Below are 19,210 nucleotides of genomic sequence, written 5' to 3'. Positions count from 1 at the left end.
CCTGGCCTAAGCGGCTAAACCAAGCTGTCCCTAACCATGTGCTTGTGGCGTGAAGGTGTCAAGTGAAAAACTTGAGACTGAGCGGTTAAAGTTGTGGTCCAAAGCAAAGAGAGTGTGCTTAAGAGCTCTGGGCACCTCTAACTGGGGACTCTAGCAAAGCTGAGTCACAATCTGAAAAGGTTTACCCAGTTATGTGTTTGTGGCATTTATGTATCCAGTGGTAATACTGGAAAACAAAATGCTTAGGGTCACGGCCAAGACTCATAAAATAGCTGTGTTCAAGAATCAACATACTGAACTAGGAGAATCAATAACACTATCTGAATTCTGAGTTCCTATAGATACCAATCATTCTGAACTTCAAAGATAAAATGAGATGTCAAAACTGTTCAGAAGCAAAAAAACCACTAGCCCCGCTCATCAAATTGGAATTGAGCTTCATTGATATTTGGAATTTATTATATTTTCTCTTCTTTTTTTATCCTATTTTGTTTTTAGTTGCTTGGGGATAAGCAACAATTTAAGTTTGGTGTTGTGATGAGCGGATAATTTATACCCTTTTTGTCATTGTTTTTACATAGTTTTTAGCATGTTTTAGTTAATTTTTATTATATTTTTATTAGTTTTTATTCAAAAATCACATTTCTGGACTTTACTATGAGTTTGTGTGTTTTTCTGTGATTTCAGGTATTTTCTGGCTGAAATTGAGGGACCTGAGCAAAAATCCGATTCAGAGGCTGAAAAAGGACTGCAGATGCTGTTGGATTCTGACCTGCCTGCACTCGAAGTGGATTTTCTGGAGCTACAGAAGCCCAATTGACGCACTCTTAATTGTGTTGGAAAGTAGACATCCTAGGCTTTCCAGCAATATGTAATAGTTTATACATTTCCCGAGATTTGATAGCCCAAACTGGCGTTCAAAGTCAGCCTAAAACATTCTGGCGTAAAACGCCCAAACTGGTACCAGAATTGGAGTTAAACACCCAAACTAGCACCAAAGCTGGCGTTTAACTCCAGGAATAGCCTATGCACGAAAAAGCTTCAATGCTCAGCCCAAGCACACACCAAGTGGGCTCCGGAAGTGGATTTCTGTATTATATGCACTTAGTTACTCATTTTCTGTAAACCCTAGTTACTAGACTAGTATAAAAACTACTTTTAGAGATTTATTTTATATCTTATCTGGAGATCAGACTTTTGATTAGTATTGATTGTACACGTTTGGAGGCTGGCCACATGGCCATGCCTAGACCTCTTTCACTTATGTATTTTCTACAGTAGAGTTTCTACACCCCATAAATTAAGGTGTGGAGCTCTGCTGTTCTTCATGAATTAATGCAAGTACTACTATTTTTACTTCAATTCACGCCTACTTCTTCTCCAAGATATACTCTTGTTCTTAATTCAGTTAAGTCAGAAATGAAGAGATGACCCGTGACAATCACCCACTATCTTTGTTACTCGCTTAGCCAAGATCCGCGTGCCTGACAACCACAAGCGGTCTACATGATGTTCAACACAGTCATTGGATGACAGCCGGAGTATATTCTCTTGGATATCTAATACACGGACCGAGTCTGTGACATTAGTATCTTCGTGGTATAGGCTAGAATATTGGCAGCATTTATGGGATCCAGAAAGTCTAAACCTTGTCTGTGGTATTCCGAGTAGGATCTGGGAAGGGATGACTGTAAAGGGCTTCAAACCTGTGAATGTTGGGCGCAAGTGACAGTGTGCAAAAGGATCAATGGATCCTATTCTGACGCTAGTGGGAACCGACAGATGATTAGCCATGCGGTAGCTATACTTGGTATTTTTTATCCGAGATGAGAAATCCGACAGTTGATTAGCCGTGCAGAAACTGTAGAGGACCATTTTCACTGAGAGGATCTTACAACTTGCGTTAGAAGGAGGTAACGCATGGTTGGAAGAAAGCAATAGGAAAGCAGAGGTTCAGAAGCAACAAAGTATCTCTATACGCTTATCTGAAATTCCCACCAGTGAATTACATAAGTAACTTTATTTTAGTTTATGTTTTATTTATATTTCAATTATTAAAACCTCATAACCACTTGAATCCGCCTGACTGAGACTTACAAGGATGACCATAGCTTGCTTCAAGCCGACAATCTCCGTGGGATCGACCCTTACTCACTTAAGGTATTACTTGGATGACCCAGTGCACTTGCTGGTTAGTTGCATCAGAGTTGTGAAAAGTGTGAATCACAATTTCATGCACCAGCAAGAGAGGAGAGTTTTAGGCTCTTACATCAACCCAAATCCAGGAAACTGTGGCAGTAGCATTCTAAAGCCAACAATGCATGCTAACAACTTTGAGTTGAAGCCTCAACTCATCACACTTGTCCAGAATAATTGCTCATTTGGAGGGAGTGCCTAAGAGGACTCCAACCAACATCTGACTACATTCTTAAGGATTTGTGACACTGTAAAGTCAAATGATGTACACTCTGACACCTATAAACTACTTTTGTTCCCTTTTTCTCTCAGAGATAAGGCAGCAAAGTGGTTGGAAGCATTTCCCAAGGAGAGCTTGACAACCTGGGATGATGTTGTGAACAAGTTTCTAGCAAGATTCTACCCTCCACATAGAGTCAATAGATTGAGAGCTGAAGTGCAAACCTTCAGACAGTAAGATGGTGAAACCCTTTATGAGGCCTGTGAGAGATTTAAAGACTTGACAAGGAAATGCCCTCCGGATATGTTCAACGAGTGGGTGCAATTGCACATCTTCTATGAGGGGCTGTTATATGAGTCAAAACAGGCAGTAGATCATTCTTCAGGGGGTTCACTTAACAAGAAGAAGACTATTGAAGAAGCCATAGATGTCATAGAAACTGTGGCAAAAAATGAGTACTTCTATGCCTCAGATAGAACTCAAAAGAGGGAAGTGATGGAGCTTAATTCTATGGATGCTTTGTTAGCCTAAAATAAAGTGATCACTGCACAACTAGTAACCTTAACGAAGAAGATGGAGAAGAACCAAGTCTCAGCTGTCCAAGCCCTAGCCCCTCCACAAGAAGGAGATACACTAGAAGTTGAATGTGAATGGGAGCAAGCTAACTATATGAACAATCCCTCTAGACCATCATATGATCCCAATGCCAAGACATACAACCCAGGTGATGGGATATTTTCGTGAAAAAACGAATTTCTCCAAAACACCCAAACTTAACCGGCAAGTGCACCGGGTCGCATCAAGTAATAATAACTCACGGGAGTGAGGTCGATCCCACAGGGATTGAAGGATTGAGAAATTTTAGTTTAGTGGTTGACTTAGTCAAGCGAATCAAGATTTGGTTGAGAGATTTGTGATTTGCAGAATTTAAATTGCATAGAAAGTAAAGGGAATGGGTAATTGGCATGAAATTAAAGAGAACAGGAATTAAAGTGCTGAATCTTAAAGAACAAGAAATTAAATGGCAGAAACTTAGAACGCAAGAAATGTAAATTGCAAAATTTTAAAGTGCAAGAAATGTAAATGGCTTGAATTGTAAAGGGAATGGGGAGTTGGATTTGCAGAAATTAAACAAGAAAATGTAAAATTGCAACAAGCAGAGAAATAGAAGAAGACTTGGATTGAATCAGATCTAAAACAGAAAAGTAAATGAGCATGAAAAGCAGTAAACAGAGGATGTAAAATTGGAATTCAGATCTCAGGACCCAAGAGACTAGAAAACCAAGTCTAGATCTCAATGCCTTCCTAGATCCAACAAGCACAATTGCAAAGGAAATTGTAAATTGCAAAGAAAGTAGATGAAGAAGCAAGTAACCGAAACTGAAATTCAATTAAGCAGAAAATTAAACAAGATCCCAAGGTGAGATTGAAACAGAATTTCTTCAATTCTCCACCCAAAATCCAAGACAAGAAAAGTAAAGAGTGCTGGGCAAGAACAAGAAAGAAGAGAGATCAATTCTCCTCCCAAATTCTTTTGAATTAAAACAACAATGCTAAGAAAAATAAAAGTGAGCTCTAAGCAAACCGAAAAGAAAGCTATTCTCAAAAACTAAAAGGGAAGCTCTCTTAAAAACTTAAATCCTATGCTATTTATACACTTTCTTCAAATGGTCTTCAAGCCTTCAATTGGGCCGTTGCTCTTGATGGAATTGGGTTGATAGAGGCCTTGGTTGATTGCTCTTGGAGTTTGGAGAAGAACCGAATTGAACCGGGTTGGAATCATGAAAGCTTGAGTAAAAGTTGGAGTAAAAGTTAGGGTCTAACTTTTGCTCCAACTTTTCACATCAGCACCCTTCCTTGCTGATACCAACGTTGGGGCAAAAGTTAGGGGTCTAACTTTTGCTCCAACGTTGGCCTCCTCTTGCTTATTCATGGTGCCAACGTTAGCCAAAAAGTTAGGGGCTAACGTTGGCGCAAACTTTTGCTAGCCCAGGGAGTGTTTTTCATGTGCCAACGTTAGCCAAAAAGTTAGGGGCTAACGTTGGCGCAAACTTTTGCTCATCCAGGGAGTGTTTTTCATGTCAAAAGTGAGCCAAAAAGTTAGGGGCTAACTTTTGCTCCAGCTTTTGCCCAAAAGTTAGCCAAAAAGTTTGAGGCTAACTTTTGGTCCAGCTTTTTGCTTCCTGGTTCATTTTCAATTAATCCAAAAGTTTGAGCTAAAGTTTGAGGCAAACTTTTGCTCAAACTTTTTGTTCTCTCTTCCTCCTAGCCATTCCTTCTTGCATCAACCTTTCTCCAAGCTTTCTTCACCTATCATTAATCAACCAAACACATCAAAGCTATGCTCAAAATCATGAGATATTCATTCTTTCATAATATGTGACAATTATAGCATAAAACCTCATGAAATAGCACGAATTCATACATGGTTGATTAAATCAAAGGAAACATGAAAATCTACCCAATTGGCTTGCTTATGGCTCAAGAAAGTGCATAATTCAGTTAAAAACAAAAGAAAGAGGCTAGTGAAACTAGGCTAAGATGACTTGTCATCACAACACCAAACTTAAAGCTTGCTTGTCCCCAAGCAAGAAATGATTTATTGAGAAGAAAGAATGAAATGGAAGAGGATGTTCATGCTAGTAGAGTGTTATTGGTAGTTCATGGGGTTTTATGTGGATATGTACACACTCACCTCTTATTGACTCTTAAGCCTAGAAAGCCTCCTTCAAGCTTCAAGTAACATACTGCTATGACCTCTCATTATTCCTTTATCCTTGGCTATTATCTTGTTCATAAGCTTTATTTGAGTGTCATGTGTAGCAAGTTCATTTCCTTTTCTTTATACTTGACACATTATTCACTATAGACACTTGGCTCACATTCCTTCTTAGAACATTGATGCCCAGCACCTCTTTGGGCTACTAAATGCCTTGTAGTTAGGTTGCTCTTGATAGTGGACTTTCAGCTGATGATCCCGGGTTAGTTAACCCAAGTCATCAAGTGTTGATGCACTCCAAAGAGCTTAATAATCCAAGCAGATCCTAATACAAAGACACCACAGGCATATATTCTAAGGTTCAAGCTATTGGTGTCCAGCTTTGTTTCTTTTTGTTTTTCTTTTGTTCTGCCACTTTTTGGCTATTTCTTTTTCTCCCCTTTTTTCTTTCTTTTTGTTTTTCCTTCTAACCAAGGATTTTTATTCGATTGGGATTCATAGACAGTAGCTACTTTCTACTTAAGAGGAGACATCCTAGTGTTCTTATTCATTAAAGGTGAGCTATTATACAATCACACACATACCACCACTTACTTTTATTTTACTTCTATCTAACAGAGAACTATCTCACTTCACATTCAAACATTTCTTTTATTGAATTGAAAATGCAGGGGACAAAGCATGCTTTTTGTTAAGTGAAAGTAAATACACAAGCACATACATAGACTAGCTTACTTATTCTAAGAGAAACAAACAAGATGCAAAGACTATTAATTATGATAACTACTTAAAGATGCAAGGACCACTTAAAACAGACACAATACATGCTTTCTTAGTGCTGAACAAGGAGCAAGTCCACCTTTTATTTGTCATGCTTTTTCTTTCTTCTTTCATACACCTGGTTGCTGGTGTTCCCTGTGTCCATGTCTGTTGTCTGTTGATCCCGCCAGAAACCAGCTCTATTCATTGCTTCCTCTACTCTATCTTCAAGCTTCATTGCATTGCTTACTTCTATCTCACTTCTCCTTTTGAAGAATTCATCAAAAGTTGGAAAAGCTGGATCCATGTTGTGCAGATGCTCTCCAATATAGTTCAGCTTGATTTGACTATTTATGTTGTAGTCGGCTTGGACTTCATATCTTGCATCTTGGAGTGTTGTGAACTCTTTGAGAGCCCTCAAATTTTCAGCTTGCATTTGTTCCAACTTTCCAAATGATTCATGAGATTGAAAAGCATGTTCTTCTTGCATCACAAGGAATCTTGACTCGAATTCACTTTGTTTGTTCATCATTCTTAGCTCTCGTTCTTCTTGTGCTTGTTGGTTTTTCATGTATAGTGAATGGTATTCCTCTTTCCTTTCTTGAATTCTCATGTACTGTTGTGATAATCTTCCAATTGCTTCCTGCATTTGAGTCATGTCCAGATTGTTATGTAGAGGAATGTGCTGTTGTTCCTCCTCCTCTTGTGGCTCTTCTTCCTCTTGTAATTCTTCTCCCTCCAACTAGTGAAATTGAAATCCCAATGTCATTCTTGATCAAATGTTTATAAGAAATGTTTTCATCATAATTTTCCTTTTTCTCTCTCTCTTTTTTTTTTCATGAAGGATCAATTGTGTCCCTAAATCCGTGCATCAAAGTTTGGTGAACACCAAACTTGTATCTTGCTTAAGGGGTAAATGTGAGATGCTAGTGGTAAGTCACAATTGATGCCTTCATCACAGACTATGATTTCTTTTTAATTGATAAGTCTCAATAAGAGATAATGTATGATCATTGATGCATGATTTTTTTTTTCATGAGAAGAGAAACACCAAACTTAGTGTTTGGTCATATGCTAGGCATATAACGTGAAAATATTTGTAACACTGGTTTGGTGTGCTTGAAGGCACACCAAACTTTAGAAGTCTTAGCATATGAAAAAAAAAATTTGCATTCATTGAGTTAGTCCATGAAAACAAATTTCATGCTCAGATGATCATAGCTTATTGAATTTAAAATGACATAAATCTTAAATCATGGGTTGCCTCCCATGGAGCGCTCTTTTATTGTCACTAGCTTGACATTGGGGTTTTCTTTTATGGTGGTTGAGGATTGTAGTGCCTCAGCTTGTCTCCCCTGACTGTGATCCTCCTCTTTATTCTCTGGTGTTCAATTTCAGCGTGCTCTAATGAGAGTATGTTGCTGACAGTGTAATAGTCATCAGTCTGTTGGCTTGCTCCCAGCTGTTGATATGTCAGTTGCACTTTGTCACCTTTGGAAAGCCCCTCTGTTGGAATCTTCCTGTTCTTCCAACCCCTTTTTGTTTTGTTTCTGCGTTTCATCCTTTCTTTCGTTGACCTTTCTTTTCTGGCCGTAGGCTTACCTTGGGGATCTTTCATCCTTTCAGTGGCTAATACTCCAATATTCTCTTGGACTTCTTCATCAGTTTGCACAATCTTTTGCCTTGGGGTGTTGTTGTGAATCGCCTTGTTGCTTTCTTCCTTTAACTGTGATTCTTCCTTGTCAAGTTCCATATAGTTTTTCTTCTCATTACGAAACTGTGCTTCTGGTAACACCTTCAGAGTGACACTCTTATCATGCATTCTAAGAGTTAATTCTCCTTCCTCTATGTCTATGATAGCTCTAGCAGTGGCCAAGAATGGCCTTCCCAGAATAATAGAGTCACCATCATCCCCTTCTGAATCTAGAACCACAAAATCTTCAGGGTATATGAAATTGTCCACCTTGACCAGAAGGTTTTCAATCATACCCCTGGGGTATACTGTTGACTTATCTACTAGCTCTAGAGATATCTGTACTGGTTTAACTTCCTCTATATGCAGCTTTTTTACCAAGGAGGATGGTATTAAGTTGATACTTGCTCCTAGATCGCACATTGCTTTAGTGATGGTTAATTCCCCAATGGTGCAAGGTAGCAAAAAGCTCCCTGGATCTTCAAGCTTAGGGGGAAACCCTTTTTGAATCAAAGCCCTGCATTCCTCAGTGAGCAGTATGGTTTCCTTCTCATCCCAACTTCTTTTCTTGTTGATAAGCTCCTTCAAAAATTTGGCATACAGAGGCATTTGCTCAAGTGCTTCAGCAAAAGGAATATTGATTTCCAGCTTTTTGAAAGTTTCAAGGAACTTGTGAAAATGCTGGTCCCTGGTTTCTTTGTTGAACCTCTGGGGATATGGCAGTGGAGGTGTGATGTTCTTTCCTATTTGTTGCTGTCCCTAAGTCACTTCTGTTGAACCGTGTGGCTGGTTGTCTTTCTCTTTGAGTTTCTCAATTCTCTTGCTTGGCATCACAACTTGATCCTTGGCTTCATCTGCCTTTGTTTGCTCTTCATCTTCTATTGCACTTTTGCTGCTCTCTGCTTGCTTCTTTATAGTGTCATTATTGCTCATCAATGTTCTCCCACTCCTTAATTGTATCGCCTTGCATTCTTCCTTCGGATTTGGAATCATGTCACTCGGCAAAGAGCTTGAGGGTCTCTCAAGAGAAATCTGCTTGGAGATTTGCCCCATCTGTCTCTCTAGGCTCTTCAGGGATGCTTCATGATTCTTGGTTGTCATTTCCTGGTGTTTCAACATTTTGTCTATCACGGCCTCCAAGTTAGTGATTCTTTGGGCTTCAGGTGATACTTGAGGTGGGTTATGAGATGTGGGTGGTGGATGGTAGGCATTTTGGTTGGTGGGTTAGTTATTAGATTGGTACTGGTTGGAGTTGGGGTAGTTGTTTTGAGGTTTTCTGTAGGGATTTTGGTTAGTCTGCTGCTGGTTGTGGTTTTGGTTGCTTCTTGGGTTGTTTTGGTTTGAGTTCCTCTGCCATGGTTGTTGGTTTTGGGTATGATTATCTCCCCATCTGAGGTTTGGGTGGTTCTTCCAGGATGGATTGTATGTATCACCATACACTTCATTTGGTCCTTGGTTGTGCATATACTATACTTGCTCTTGTTGTTGTTCTTCTTGAGTTTCTTCATTTTGTCCCCATGTAGTTGATGGTTGGCTAGTGTTAACTGCTGCAACTTGGAGACTATCAATCCTCTTGGCCATTTGTTCAAATTGTTGTTGAATTTGCTGCTGCATCATCTTGTTTTGAGCCAAGATTGAGTCCACTCCTTCTAGCTCCATTACTCCTCTTCTTTGTGATGGTTGGTGGTTTCTTTGATGAGCAAAAAAATATTGGTTGTTAGCCACCATATCAATGAGATTTTGAGCTTCCTCTGCAGTTTTCATGAGTTGCAAGGAACCTCCAGCTGAATGATCCAAAGCTTCTTGAGATTTCAATGTTAAGCCCTCATAAAAATTCTGCAGCTTATCCCACTCAGTGAACATTTCAGGAGGACATTTCCTGATTAGAGCCTTGTATCTCTCCCATGCCTCATGGATGGGTTCAGCCTCCATTTGTGTAAATGTTTGTACCTCAGTCTTCAACCTTATGATCCTTTGAGGTGGGTAAAATTTGGCAAGGAACTTGGTTACCAGATCATCCCAATTGTTGATGTTGTCTCTTGGAAAGGATTCCAACCATTGAGTGGCCTTGTCTCTGAGAGAAAATGGGAATAGCAATACCTTGTAGCTGTCAGGAGGCACACCATTAGTTTTAACAGTGTTACAAATCCTCAAGAAGGTGGATAAGTGTTGGTTCGGATCTTCAAGTGGTCCTCCACCAAAAGAGCAATTGTTTTGAACCAAAGTGATGAGTTGTGGCTTTAGTTCAAAATTGTTTGCATTGACATTTGGAGTTAAGATGCTACTTCCACAATGTCTAGGATTTGCAAAAGTATAGGAAGCTAAAACTCTCCTCTGGGGTGGATTGTTATTGTTGTTGTCTGCTCCACCTGGTGGATTGGTTGAATGTTCCTCCATATCTTGGAATTCTTCTTCTGATTCCTCTTCTCCAACAATATTTTTCCCTCTTTCCGCTCTTCTTAACCGTCTAAGAGTTCTTTCGTCTTGTTCATGAAAGATGGGTGTATTTCTTCTTGTACCTGACATACAAGCAGAACATAAGAAACACACAAACCAGTGACACTTCAATCTATTGCTAGAATGAAGTTTTAGTTAGCTTAAGAAAATATTCAAACAGTTAGTGGGTTAATTGAAAATTAAAGGACAGAAAAGAAAAAGTGCTTGATTTAGATTACCACCTCACTTAATCATTGTCAATCTAATCAATCCCCGGCAACGGCGCCAAAAACTTGATGGGATATTTTCATGGAAAAACGAATTTCTCCAAAACACCCAAACTTAACCGGCAAGTGCACCGGGTCGCATCAAGTAATAATAACTCACGGGAGTGAGGTTGATCCCACAGGGATTGAAGGATTGAGCAATTTTAGTTTAGTGGTTGACCTAGTCAAGCGAATCAAGATTTGGTTGAGAGATTTGTGATTTGCAGAATTTAAATTGCATAGAAAGTAAAGGGAATGGGTAATTGGCATGAAATTAAAGAGAACAGGAATTAAAGTGCTGAATCTTAAAGAACAAGAAATTAAATGGCAGAAACTTAGAACGCAAGAAATGTAAATTGCAAAATCTTAAAGTGCAATAAATGTAAATGGCTTGAATTGTAAAGGGAATGGGGAGTTGGATTTGCAGAAATTAAACAAGAAAATGTAAAATTGCAACAAGCAGAGAAATAGAAGAAGACTTGGATTGAATCGGATCTAAAACAGAAAAGTAAATGAGCATGAAAAGCAGTAAACAGAGGATGTAAAATTGGAATTCAGATCTCAGGACCCAAGAGACTAGAAAACCAAGTCTAGATCTCAATGCCTTCCTAGATCCAACAAGCACAATTGCAAAGGAAATTGTAAATTGCAAAGAAAGTAGATGAAGAAGCAAGTAACCGAAACTGAAATTCAATTAAGCAGAAAATTAAACAAGATCCCAAGGTGAGATTGAAACAGAATTTCTTCAATTCTCCACCCAAAATCCAAGACAAGAAAAGTAAAGAGTGCTGGGCAAGAACAAGGAAGAAGAGAGATCAATTCTCCTCCCAAATTCTCTTGAATTAAAACAACAATGCTAGGAAAAATAAAAGTGAGCTCTAAGCAAACCGAAAAGAAAGCTATTCTCAAAAACTAAAAGGGAAGCTCTCTTAAAAACTTAAATCCTATGCTATTTATACACTTTCTTCAAATGGTCTTCAAGCCTTCAATTGGGCCTTTGCTCTTGATGGAATTGGGTTGATAGAGGCCTTGGTTGATTGCTCTTGGAGTTTGGAGAAGAATCGAATTGAACCGGGTTGGAATCATGAAAGCTTGAGTAAAAGTTGGAGTAAAAGTTAGGGTCTAACTTTTGCTCCAACTTTTCACATCAGCACCCTTCCTTGCTGATACCAACGTTGGGGCAAAAGTTAGGGGGTCTAACTTTTGCTCCAACGTTGGCCTCCTCTTGCTTATTCATGGCGCCAACATTAGCCAAAAAGTTAGGGGCTAACGTTGGCGCAAACTTTTGCTAGCCTAGGGAGTGTTTTTCATGTGCCAACGTTAGCCAAAAAGTTAGGGGCTAACGTTGGTGCAAACTTTTGCTCATCCAGGGAGTGTTTTTCATGTCAAAAGTTAGCCAAAAAGTTAGGGGCTAACTTTTGCTCCAGCTTTTGCCCAAAAGTTAGCCAAAAAGTTAGGGGCTAACTTTTGCTCCAGCTTTTGCCCAAAAGTTAGCCAAAAAGTTTGAGGCTAACTTTTGGTCCAGCTTTTTGCTTCCTGGTTCATTTTCAATTAATCCAAAAGTTTGAGCTAAAGTTTGAGGCAAACTTTTGCTCAAACTTTTTGTTCTCTCTTCCTCCTAGCCATTCCTTCTTGCATCAACCTTTCTCCAAGCTTTCTTCACCTATCATTAATCAACCAAACACATCAAAGCTATGCTCAAAATCATGAGATATTCATTCTTTCATAATATGTGACAATTATAGCATAAAACCTCATGAAATAGCATGAATTCATACATGGTTGATTAAATCAAAGGAAACATGAAAATCTACCCAATTGGCTTGCTTATGGCTCAAGAAAGTGCATAATTCAGTTAAAAACAAAAGAAAGAGGCTAGTGAAACTAGGCTAAGATGACTTGTCATCACCAGGTTGGAAGAACCACCCAAATTTTGGGTGGAAAAACCAACAAAACCACAGCCAAGATCACAAACCATACCAATCTAACCAATACAACAACCCCAACCCCAACCATCAATCAGGCAACAACAAACCCTATCACAACTCACAAAATACACCCTACCACAACTCACAAAATGCATCATACCACTCCACCCAACAAACACACAACAACCACCATTAAGATACATCATTCTCAACCATGCAACCATGTGAAATCAGTAGTAATTTTGCAAAATTAGAGGCTGCCATAGCACAACTATCAGCACAACTGATAGGGACCATTTCCACTATTTTGGAGAAATAAATGCAGGCTGAAAGGAAGATAGATGTAAACCAAGAGGAGTTCAGATCCAACATAAGGAACCAGGGGGCAGCTATTTCAAAACTGGAAGCACAAGTAGGGAGTTTGTTTAAACAAATACCAATGTCTACACATACATTCTCCAGTGATAACATGACCAACCCAAGAGGAGAATGCAAGACCATCACACTAAAGAGTGGAAAAGTTGTAGAGGAATCACTCCCAAGTCAAAGCAACCAAGGAGAAGAAGCTGCAAATGACCCTGAAACTAAGAATGAAGAAGAGACCCATGTACTATCCCACCAAAGCAAGTTCTAAAACCTTATGTTCCAAAGGAACCCTATCCACAAAGGCTGAGGAAGGATATGAAGGATAGCCAGTTTTCTAGATTCCTGAAAATCTTTAAGAAGCTCCAAATCAATATACCCTTTGCTGAAGCATTAGAGCAAATGCCACTCTATGCCAAGTTCTTGAAGGAGCCCATGACAAGGAAAAAAAACTGGGGAGAGAAGGAAACCATAGTGCTAACAGAGGAATATAGTACCACTATACAAAAGAAGCTTCCCCAAAAGATGAAAGATCCTGGGAGCTTTCAAATCCCCTGCATCATAGGGGATATCAACATTGAGAAAGCATTGTGTGATCTGGGAGCCAGCTTCAACCTTATGTCGTTAGCCATGATGAAAAGAATGAGGATTGAAGAGGCCAAACCAACAAGAATAGCAATTGGCTGATAGAACATTCAAGTTTTCTCATGGGGTAGTGGAAGATTTGTTGGTGAAAGTAGGAGAGTTCATCTTTCCAGCTGATTTTGTTGTGCTGGATATGGAGGAAGAGGCTAACACATCTATCATCCTAGGAAGGCCATTCCTAGCTACTGTCGGAGCTATAATTGATGTTCAAAAAGGGGAATTAGTCTTGAGATTGTATGAAGAGAAGATGATTTTCAATGTCTTCAAAGCCATGAGTTACCCCAAGAAGTCCATAGGTGAATGCATGATGGTGGACACAATGGAAAAGATAGTTCAAGGAGTTTTGGAAGAAGAACAATGTGAGAAAGCCATGGAGCTAGAACAGCAAGCATCAGATGGAGCAATACCACAATAAACCATAGAAGATTCAATCATGTTGAACCACACAGGCAACAAGAAAGTGGAGGCCTCAAAACTAGAGTTGAAAACCTTACCTCTAAGCTTGAAGTATGCTTACTTGGGTGATAACAACACATACCCAATAATCATCAATTCAAGCTTGAGTGAGGGACAAGAAAAGGAACTTATCCATTTGCTGAAGCAACACAAGGATGCTATAGGATGGACACTTGCGGATTTAAAGGGAATCAGTCCTTCAATGTGCATGCACAAAATCCTCCTCGAGGAAGATGCCAAGCCCTCAATGCAGCAACAAAGAAGGCTGAACCCAATAATGAATGAAGTAGTCCAGAAAGAGGTGTTGAAGTTGTGGCAAGCAGGGGTGATTTACCCAATCTCAGACAGCCCTTAGGTAAGCCCAGTGCAAGTAGTCCCCAAGAAAGGAGGGATCACTATTGTGCCAAATGAGAAGAATGAATTGATACCAACAAGAACAGTGATTGGCTGGTGCATGTGCATAGATTATAGGAAGCTTAATGAAGCTACCAGGAAAGATCACTCCCCCTGCCTTTCATGGACCAGATGCTAGAAAGACTTGCGGGACATGAATATTATTGCTTCTTGGACGGTTATTCTGGCTACAACCAAATAGTTTTAGACCCCAAGGACCAGGAAAAGACCTCATTTACTTGTCCCTATGGTGTCTTTGCTTATAGGAAAATGACCTTTGGATTGTGCAATACACCTGCAACATTCCAAAGGTGTATACTCTCCATATTTTTAGACATGATTGAAAGATTTATTGAAATTTTTATGGATGACTTCTCTGTATTTGGTGATTCATATTCTAAATGCTTACACGACTTAGCCTTGGTGCTAAAGAGATGCCAAGAAACTAACCTGGTTTTGAATTGGGAGAAATGCCACTTTATGGTTACAGAGGGGGTGGTTCTTGGCCATAAGATCTCAAAAAGAGGCATAGAGGTGGACAAGGCCAAGGTGGAGGTGATTGAAAAATTACCCCCACCTTGCAATGTCAAAGCAATTAGAAGTTTTCTAGGACATGCTGGTTTTTATAGAAGGTTCATTAGAGATTTTTCAAAGATTGCCAAACCTCTAAGTAACTTGCTTGTCTCTAATGTACCTTTTATCTTTGATAAGAATGCATGCTAGCCTTTGATGAGCTTAAAAACAGACTTTTCTCTGCACCTATCATAGCACCACCTTGCTGGGATTTACCTTTTGAGTTGATGTGAGCATCAGACTTTGCTGTTGGTGTTGTTTTAGGACAAAGGAGAGATAAGCTGGTGCATGTTATTTATTATGCTAGCAAAGTCCTTAATGAGAATCAAAGGAATTACACTACTACAGAGAATGAACTTCTTGCCATAGTCTTTGCATTTGATAAGTGTAGACCATATCTTATTGGTTCTAAAGTCATTGTGTTTACTGACCATGCAGCTCTTAAATACTTGCTTACCAAACAAGAGTCCAAGCCTAGATTGATAAGGTGGATCTTGCTGCTTCAAGAATTCAACATTGAAATCAAAGATAGAAGTGGAGCAGAGAACACGGTGGCTGACCACCTATCAAGAATTCCACAAGAAGAATCTGAAGCACACCAACTTGTAGTGAATGAGAGCTTCCCTGATGAGCAGTTGATGATGGTCCAAGAAGCTCTTTGGTTTGTAGATATAGCTAACTTCAAGGCTATTGGGGAATTACCAACCAACATCAACAAACACATGAGGAGAAAGCTACTCAAAGATGCTAAACACTACCTTTGGGATGAGCCCTATCTATTCAAAAAGGGTGCTGATGGGATCTTGAGAAGGTGCATTTCCTATGAGGAATGACAAGAAGTCCTCTGGCAATATCATGAATTTGCATATGGAGGCCATTTTAGTGGAGAAAGACTGCATCCAAGGTGCTGCAGTGTGGGTTCTTTTGGCCAACAATATTCAAGGATGCAAAGGACTTGGTAACAAGATGCAACGAGTGTCAAAGAGCTGGAAACCTACCCAAGAAGAATGAGATGCCACAGAGGTTCATCATGGAGTTAGAGTTATTTGATGTATGGGGGATTGATTTCATGGGACCATTCCCATCCTCACACTCAAATAATTATATACTGGTAGCTGTGGATTATGTATCAAAGTGGGTGGAGGTAATAGCTACATCAACCAATGATAACATGGTGGTCATTAACTTCTCGAGGAAGAATATATTCAGCAAATATGGAGTTCCAAGAGCTCTTATAAGTGATGAAGGGACTCACTATTGCAATAAGCAACTTGAGACAATCCTCCTTAAATATGGTGTGAAGCACAAAGTGGCAAACCTATACCATCCACAAACCAATGGTAAAGCTGAAATCTCAAACAGAGAGCTCAAGAGAATCTTTAAGAAGACTGTTGGAAACTCAAGAAAAGATTGGTCCAAGAAGCTGGATGATGCATTTTGGGCCTATAGGACAGCTTTCAAGACACCCATTGGCATGTCTCCATACCAATTGGTGTTTGGAAAAGCATGTCACCTACTAGTGGAACTTGAACATAGAGCATTTTGGGCTCTAAAGATGTTGAACTTTGATAGTCAAGCTGCTGGGGAAAGAAGGCTACTACAACTCAATGAGATGGAAGAATTCAGAAATCAAGCTTATGAGAATGCTAAGATTTACAAGAAAAACACAAAGAAATGGCATGATCAAAAGCTAGCAAGAAGAGAGTTTGTAGAAGGCCAAAGAGTGCTACTATACAACTCAAGGCTCAAGTTCTTCCCAGGAAAGCTTAAGTCAAGATGGTCTGGCCCCTTTACAATCCTCAAGGTGTCTCCCTATGGTCATGTAGAGCTTATGGAGGACAAGACACAGAGGACCTTCACTGTCAATAGCCACAAGCTCAAGCACTACTTGGGAGACTTATTGGATAAGCAGAGAGTGAGCTATAACCTCAACTGAGGAGGAAGGAACATCAAGCTAGTAACGTTAAAGAAGCGCTAGTTGGAAGACACCCCAACACTCATATCCTTTCATGCTTTTCTGTTTTCTAAGAGTAGTTATGATTATGAAGTTAGGTAGGTTTCATTTCAGTCTATTAGTTGATAGTTCTTTAGTTTATCTTCTTTTGTTTACTGGAAGTGCAAGGTTGCATAATTACTTAATTGAGGTTGGATGAATGGGCTGAGAAACTAGCTAAACAGCTAAGTTTGGTGTGGCCACTAACCCACTTAATTTAGGCTTACAACTTATTAATTGAATTAACTTTGGAAGTAAGCCCAAAAATTAAGTTTGGTGTAGCCAACACCATAAGAAATTCACACAGCAAGCCCAAACATTGTTTATGTTGAAATCATTTAGTGAATTGGTGGGGGCATAAACAATTACCTTATTACATACGTAAGAATTGGAAGTGAAAAGGTGTGAACAAAATTATTCCAATCATAATGTATATAATAAAGTCCAATGATGAAACCAATTCACCATATGCAATGCATTTAAGTTTGGTGTCCCATGGGACACTCATCAATTGTGTTTTAATTGTATTTAAATTGAGGGAATGTGAAGTGATGAGCAGATAATTTATACGCTTTTTGGCATTATTTTTAGTATGTTTTTAGTAGAATCTAGTTACTTTTAGGGATGTTTTCATTAGTTTTTATGTTAAATTCACATTTCTAGACTTTACTATGAGTTTGCGTATTTTTCTGTGATTTCAGGTATTTTCTGGCTGAAATTGAGGGACTTGAGCAAAAATCAGATTCAGAGGTTAAAGAAGGACTGCTGATGCTGTTGGATTCTGACCTCCCTGCACTCAAAGTGGATTTTCTGGAGCTACAGAACTCAAAATGGCGTGCTTCTAATTGCATTGGAAAGTAGAAATCCAGGGCTTTCCAGCAATATATAATAGTCCATACTTTGCCCAAGTTTAGATGACGCAAACTGGTGTTTAGCGCCAGCTCTCTGCCCAATTCTGGCGTCCAGCGCCAGAAACAAGTTGCAAAGTGGAGTTCAACGCCTAAAATGGCACAAAAGCTGGCGTTCAACTCCAAGAATGACCTCTCCACGTGTAGACTTCAAGCTCAGCCCAAGTACACACCAAGTGGGCCCCAGAAGTGTTTTTATGCATCATTTACTTACTTCTGTAAACCCTAGTAGCCAGTTTATTATAAATAGGACTTTTTACTATTGTATTAGACATCTTTGGATCATCCTGGATTGTATTATTGATCCTGTGATCATGTTTTGGGGGCTGGCCATTCAGCCATGCCTGGACCTTTCACTTATGTATTTTTAACGGTAGAGTTTTTACACTCCATAGATTAAGGTGTGGAGCTCTGCTATTCCTCAAAGATTAATGCAAAGTACTACAGTTTTTCTATTCAATTCATCTTATTTCGCTTCTAAGATATTCATTCGCACTTCAACCTGAATGTGATGAACGTGACAATCATCATCATTCCCCATGAACGCGTGCCTGACAACCACTTCCGTTCTACATTGGATTGAATGAGTATCTCTTAGATCTCTTAATCAGAATTTTCGTGGTATAAGCTAGATTGATGGCGGCATTCATGAGAGTCCGGAAAGTCTAAACCTTGTCTGTGGTATTCCGAGTAGGATTCAATAATTGAATGACTGTGACGAGCTTCAAACCCGCGAGTGCTGGGCGTAGTGACAGACGCAAAAGGAGGGTGAATCCTATTCCAGCATGATCGGGAACCTCAGATGATTAGCCGTGCCGTGACAGGGCATCTTGGACCATTTTCACAAGAGGAGGGGATGTAGCCACTGACAACGGTGATGCCCTTGCATAAAGCCAGCCATGGAAAGGAGTAAGACTGATTGGATGAAGACAGCGGGAAAGCAGAGATTCAGAGGAATGAAAGCATCTCTACACGCTTATCTGAAATTCTCACCAATGAATTGCATAAGTGTTTCTATCCTTAGTTTATTATTTATTTTCGAAAACTCCATAACTATTTTATATCTGCCTGACTGAGATTTACAAGGTGACCATAGCTTGCTTCATACCAACAATCTCCGTGGGATCGACCCTTACTCACGTAAGGTTTATTACTTGGACGACTCAGTGCACTTGCTGGTTAGTTGTATCGAAGTTGTGACAAATTATGAATTGAGATTAGAGCACCAAGTTTTTGGAGCCATTACCAGAGATCACAATTTCGTGCACCAAGTTTTTGGCGCCGTTGCCGGGGATTGTTCGAGTTTGGACAACTGACGGTTCATCTTGTTGCTCAGATTGGGTAACTTTCTTTTCGTTTTCTTTTCAAAAGTTTTCAAAAATTTTTCAAAAAAAAAACTTTCAAAAATTTCTCATCAGTTTTTGAAAAAAAAAAAAAATAAATAAAAATGTTTTCAAAAATATATTTTTCCTCAGAATTTTTAAGAATGAATTTTAGTGTTTCATAAAGCATGTTGAAGCCTGGTTAGCTGTAAAGCCACGACTGTAGGGCATGTTAGGCATGTCATGTCTGAGTTACATACTAAAGCTTGGCTGGCTATTAAGCCATGCCTGACCCTTTGATTGGAGCTTTAGAAGAGTATAAGATTCCTGGAATTCATAT

At 39.4% G+C, this 19,210-nt stretch overlaps 1 non-coding gene and 1 pseudogene across 1 annotated transcript; both read right to left on the bottom strand.

Annotated features, from left to right (window-relative positions):
• Positions 1-2,617: 2,617 nt before the first annotated feature.
• LOC148571142 (small nucleolar RNA R71) lies at positions 2,618-2,723 on the bottom strand. Its single transcript, XR_015908348.1, has one exon. It is a non-coding gene; the product is annotated as a small nucleolar RNA R71 (small nucleolar RNA).
• Positions 2,724-7,209: 4,486 nt separating this feature from the next.
• Positions 7,210-9,519, bottom strand: LOC148571141 (uncharacterized; annotated as a pseudogene).
• Positions 9,520-19,210: the final 9,691 nt, after the last annotated feature.

Source organism: Arachis ipaensis, chromosome B3 (genome assembly GCF_059453495.1).
Source record: "Arachis ipaensis isolate K30076 ecotype BB chromosome B3, ASM5945349v1, whole genome shotgun sequence".
In the NCBI taxonomy this organism is placed as follows: Eukaryota; Viridiplantae; Streptophyta; class Magnoliopsida; order Fabales; family Fabaceae; genus Arachis; species Arachis ipaensis.
This window is presented reverse-complemented; position numbering and strand designations above follow the sequence as displayed.